This window comes from Suncus etruscus, chromosome 16, assembly GCF_024139225.1.
Source record: "Suncus etruscus isolate mSunEtr1 chromosome 16, mSunEtr1.pri.cur, whole genome shotgun sequence".
In the NCBI taxonomy this organism is placed as follows: domain Eukaryota; kingdom Metazoa; phylum Chordata; class Mammalia; order Eulipotyphla; family Soricidae; genus Suncus; species Suncus etruscus.
Genome location: NC_064863.1, coordinates 37,511,489 through 37,517,923, shown reverse-complemented (window position 1 = coordinate 37,517,923; position 6,435 = coordinate 37,511,489).

The following is a 6,435-nucleotide window of genomic DNA, read 5'->3' as shown; positions in this document are numbered from 1 at the left end:
GAAATTTCTCTGCTATTATTTCCCTGACTACTTGTTCTTCCCCTTTCCCTATTTTCTCCCCTTCTGGTATACCCACAATTCTTAGATTGTTTCTTTTGTCCTTATTCACTAGATACTGGATTTTTCCTTCCAGTGCTTTGCCTTTTATTTCATTGTTGGTTTCTTGGTCATTTTTTGTTTGCAGTTTTGCTTTGAGGTCCTCAATGTGCTTCTCCAACTCTGTGTTTCTGCTCATAATGCTTGTTACTTTGTCTTTTAATTTCTTCATGGATCTTTGCCTTTTGGTGGACTTGGAAACTTGCTAGGGTTTGTTTCCGTATCTCCAGATATTAGGGTTCTCCTCGATTTACCCATATTTCTTTGTATTTATTGGTGTGCTTTGGAGTGCTGTGCCTTCTAAATTCAGCTTGCTTTGGTCCCCTGTGGCGTGGGGATGGGTCCCCTCCCTGAAGGTGGTTCTAGAGGCTGTTGGGTGAGCTTACTGAGTTTTGGCTCCTCCTGTGCTCTTTATGTGGCCTACTCCTTTGCTTTTCCCTTTTGTTGTCCGCTAGTGCAGGTCCTCCTCTGGCCACAATTTTGGAGGGCGCTGTTGAGCCTAGCTCTTTTTCCTCCCCTTTACTACCTGGTGGTCAGTCTTCCTTCAGTGGGTCTTGTCAATTTCTTTTTCCTTATTCTTGTTAGCTGGTGCAGTTCCACTCCTGGCAACAATTGTAGCTGGCGCTGTTGAGCCTAGTTCTCTATCCTCCCTCCTCTCTCTGGAAGTCAATGGAGCTTCACCCCTTCGAGCCTCAGCAGTGCCCTCAGCCCTTGGGGAGTCCCTGGTCCACTCCGGGGCTCAGGGGGGTAGGCTGCTCTAAGTCACCCAAAGGTCCAGGTGGCCGGCCCAATCTCACCCAGTCTATTGGTCCTAGCCTGTCCCAGCAGCGCAGAGTGGGTCAGGTGCAGGATTCTTCTCACCCCTCCTACCCTCCACTTGGGCTTGGGGTCCCTGGGGCAGGTTGCTTGGGTTGCCGGGGCAGCCACGGGTCTGGGCACCCACGTTGGGAGAAGGGACTCAACCTAGTCTGCTCTCCGCTGGGGCTTGGGGTCCTTGGGGCAGGTTGCTTGGGTTGCTGGGGCAGCCGTGGGTCTGGCCCAAATCACTGATTTTCAACCTGCCATAGAGTAATTTATAATGAGTTGAAACCAGATTAGAAGTCTGGGAAGAGTAGCAGTACTCTGAGACTATGAGGCAGAATTTGAGTACTTGATGATGAAGGATAGAATTTTATTTCTGATTAAGTATGCATTTAGTTCAGTTCTTCAGTTGATGGGTAGCAGAACATAGCATTATCCAAGACCTTAAGTACAATATATATCAAAAGGGAATAAAAGAAACATTAGCATATTTGGAATACCTATTAAGAAAACATATGCCAGGCCAAGTGGAGATCAAGTCAAGAAATTATACTCTAGCTAGTTTAATAGGAATTTAGTAGGCCTCATTATAGCCTCTTCAACTATTTTAGACAGTTTTTTTTGTCCCAAGCTATACATTTTATATTAATAAAATATTTCTGTCCTAAACAAAACACTTTTTCTTTATGTTCCCCTAGAATATTATCATTATTGTATGTTTGTGTGTATAAGTGTGTGAATTTTAGAAACATTTTAATTTATACTGTAACAAATATGCCCATGATTTGCCGATCTTATTTAAGTTCTGGTACCTCATACCTGTCTTGAATACAATTATTTACTTACTTTACTGAAATTCAAAACATCTCAATGGAACATATATCATCAAATGAGTTCCTGCCATGCTTTCTTGACTTGATACCCATTAAGAGGCATCACTATTTCCACTAGTAATTAAGCTCAAAAGTCTAAGGGATTTTTATCTCTCAAGTTTAAATTGACAATCTTCTGCATCTCTAACTTATATAATGGCTTCTAAAGTCTCCTTTTTTTTTTTTTTTTTTTTTTTTTTTTGGTTTTTGGGCCACACCTGGCGTTGCTCAGGGGTTATTCCTGGCTGTCTGCTCAGAAACAGCTCCTGGCAGGCACGGGGGACCATATGGGACACCGGGATTAAAACCAACCACCTTTGGTCCTGGATCGGCTGCTTGCAAGGCAAACGCCGCTGTGCTATCTCTCCGGGCCCTGCCACTCCTCCAGTCTCCCTTTTTCCATCTATTCCTTACATTTTCATAGAGTGGAATAATTATTTTATTTTATATTAAAGTGTTTTCTTTTTCAGTTTTGGGACATTCCTAGCGATGCTTAGGACCTACTCCTGGTTCTTTTCTTTGGAGATCAAATGCAGGACCAGGGATTTAAACAAGGTCTATTAAATTCAAGGAAAACATCAAATCCCCTTTACTATATCTCTAATACTGACACTATCATTTAAAAACAATACAAATTATACAGTATTCTCAGTGATAAGGTATACACAATTAGAGTTAAGTATAAATTTGAAATTCATTAAAATGTCCATATCAATATTCGTTAATTTTTTCTATTAAAATATAGGACCCATATCTAGTGCTTTTTACACTATTAGAATTAGAATAAAACAAACAAAAAAACAGAAGTACAATCTTTGTACTCATAAATTATACATGCAGATGGGAGGTAGAAGAGTTCAAATTAATAAGAATTAACTAATATAAAATGTAGAGAAAGTTGGGAAAATTAAAATTTTAGTTCAAAAAGTGATTACAATTATATATAGAAAAAGATATCTGATATTCAGGTATTAAAATACAAGAAACTTAAGTACAGTAAAATTATCATCTATGCTTCCTTTTACCTTGTGCTATATTTTTACAGTACTTCTCAATTTCTAATATATTACATATATATTAATGTATAAACATATATAAATTATAGTTTTATGACTGGCTTCTTCACAACTAAGTGACAAGCTTCATAAAATATACATATTTCCCTGACTCTTGATTCTTAGTTTCCAGGAATAAATCCCAGCATATAGTATCATCTTAATAAATATTTTATTACTGTATGTATCAACTGACTTGGAGTTTAGCTATATTTGAATAAAATATTAAGCTACAACAAATATAGGCAACACCTAGGCCTATATTGCAAGATGAAAGTTTTCAATAGCATTGTAGAAAAACATTCAAACAAATTCTTGGCTCCATAGATCAGTGTCTTACAAGTTAACACAAATGTGTAAAGCCTAAAGCAACAACATCTGGAACAACATATGCAGCTTTGCTCCTTGCCAGATCGTCAGGGTAGAAACAATACAGAAACAGAGATTGGGGTAACTGAGAGCATACAAATATCCTGGCAGCATAATTCATAGTTTATAATGAACATTTGTAGCATGATTATCATTTGTAATGTCAGTGGTCTGAACAATTAATTTGCTACTTGAAAGTAATTTACTATACTAGAAAAAATATCAAGATTAATATAATTTCATTTTAGTAATACTTATTCTTTTCAGGCTATTTCAGGATATTATTTATAAATTGATTAATACAAAGTACATGTATATCTATATTTAATGTTTAAAAGATTGCATAAAGTAGATTTTAATTATTTTTCAGTGAAGGAAAAGTTAAATAGTAAGTAAATTGCCTCAAATTTAGAAATTATGTAGTAGCATTTTAAAGTTGGATTTATCAGGATTCAAAATCCTTGCTATTAATCATTATGTACTAGCTAAAATAGAAAAATTAACCTTATATATTACCAGAATTCTTAAAACATTTATTTTGCGTCAAGCTCAGAACATATTCTCTGAACTCAGGGATCACTTCTGAGCAAATGTGGTGTTCAGAATCAAACAGAAGTTTGAAGCCAGGCATAAAGTATATTTCTCTCATCAGAATTGTTTTATATTTTGAACTTTATTTATAAAAATTACATTGTATTTATTATAGAATAATTTTGTATATTTCTTTAATGTTAAGCCCAGGTTATAAAAACAACCTAATCTAACATTCTCCTATAAAACTTAGATAAATTCATTTGCATTTTCAGTATTTTATGTAATAAAGTATATACCTGAATTTCATTAATTTTAAATAATATTAAATGAAAAATAAAAAATTCATCAAACTTAGAAACAACTGATGTCAATAATTTTGGGAGATGCTTTTGTATCTTTATTATATGTGGAAAATATATTTGCAGATAAATCAAATATTTGAATATCTGAATATTTAGAAATATATATTTGTTTAATCTTTCTTTAACTAGGCACATTAATACAATCTAAAATGTTTTGTATAAACTAATCTATTTGAATTAATTTTTTCTTTAAACTTTATCTTCCCATGATAAATATAAATTTCTCTTTCATGTTTGTTTCCATCCATATAAAGGAAAGCTAGTGAACAGACACTTCAGATTAAAATAGGTTCCAGCCTTGCTTTCTACTTGTCAAATACTTGTATCTATTTGGATTTGTAGGTAATTATTTATGTCACTGATAACATGCTGCAGAATAACAAATGAAGGGTCAACATGGAAATGAATATATAGCATTTTAAATACTGAAAAATTTAAACCTGAGTTTGTATACATAGAAAAAATAATGACTTGTCTCTATTCTTTTTTCCAACTCTTGTCTTATTTAGGTTCATCTATAAATATACAAAAAAGATTGTGATCATGAATATGTAATTATTTAGTAATTGATCCTCTTAAGAAAATAGCTCTTGCTTGCACCTTGCAACCTTCAACAAACTTACACAAATGCTTGGTATTTGTACCTTGGTATAGTGCATAGGATAAAGTGAAATATTTGAATGCAAATATTGTTCATGGTTAACAGAATTTAGGTTCACCTATCCAAGTCTCTTAGGCTGTTAAATTTTAATTATATTAATCATTAATTATTAATAATGAATAATTACATAATATAATTATGATTATATTTAAAATATTATCTTTATATAAAATTATAGTTATATTTAAAATATAGTGTGATAATTATATAAAAATTAATTATTAATTATTAATTCATATTCCTAAACTAGCAGTCAGACTTCAATTTTGTTGTTTAAGTGTATTAATATATACATTAGTATTATAATAGTAATTTTTAAATAATTCAGCTTTTACATGCATTTTAAATTGATTTCCACTGAGTATATTTGGTTAGATCAATATAGTATTTTCTTTATTTAAATCCCTATTTAGGGCCCGGAGAGATAGCACAGCGGCGTTTGCCTTGCAAGCAGCCGATCCAGGACCAAAGGTTCGAATCCCGGTGTCCCATATGGTCCCCCATGCCTGCCAGGAGCTATTTCTGAGCAGACAGCCAGGAGTAGCCCCAGAGCAATGCCACGCCGGGTGTGGCCCAAAAACAAAAAAAATAAATAAATAAATAAATAAAAATAAAAATAAATAAATCCCTATTTAATTTTAATCCCTATTTAAAGGGATTATATATTTTTCTCTAGCTACAAATAGTTATATATATTTTCTACAGTTATAAGTAGATAGATAGATAGATAGATAGATAGATAGATAGATAGATAGATAGATAGATAGATAGATAGATAGATAGATAGACAGATAGACAGACAGACAACGTGTTTCTCAAAAAAGCCAAGGGCATGTTTAAAATATCACCCTGGGGTAATTCTCCCTTGAGGAAGTTTTAACGTGATCTTGAAATTAAATATGGTAGAGGTGGAGTAGTGGCTCAGTGGTAGGGTATTTGCCTTGCATGTGGCTGATTTAAGACAGTGTTCTATCTGATCATTTTGGGATCTTGCCAAATTGAAGATCTTTAGACACTTTTTTAAATTAATACTTATTCTTATTTTGAGGCTGTTTCAAAACTTATTGTTTTACCAGGAAATTTCTAGTATGACAAATAAATCGAGTAACATATTATTCACTTCCTCTTTATTTATACATATTGATATCTTAAGCGTTTTAATGAATTGTTTTTTTTTAATTTGACAGCTCACAGAATGTGATTCAAGAGAAGCATTAATAATGGAGGAATTCCCCTGCTTTTGTTGATAATCTTAGATCAACTTGGCAAAAGCATAATACAACATATGGGTCTCACCACAGGCATTTAAATTTAACCTGTTTAGTTTCCTCACGTAACATCATAGGGAATTCCATAAACTTAGAGTCTTTGGTTTAAAATATTTCCTTTTCAATCTGCTAAAACATGAGTCTTCACATTTATTATTAATCTGCCTGTGCACTAATTAATTAGCATTCAGCATCTAGAGATTAGAAGACAGTAGAATACAAAATATTGTAGATTTTTATTTTTTTACAATTATCTTTATTTAAACACCGTGATTACAAATATGATTATAGTTGTATGATTACAGTCACATAAAGAACACCCTCTTCACCAGTGCAACATTCCCACCACCAATTTCCCAGATCTCCCTCCTCCCCACCCTCCCACACCTGTACTCGAGACAGGCTTTTTATTTCCCT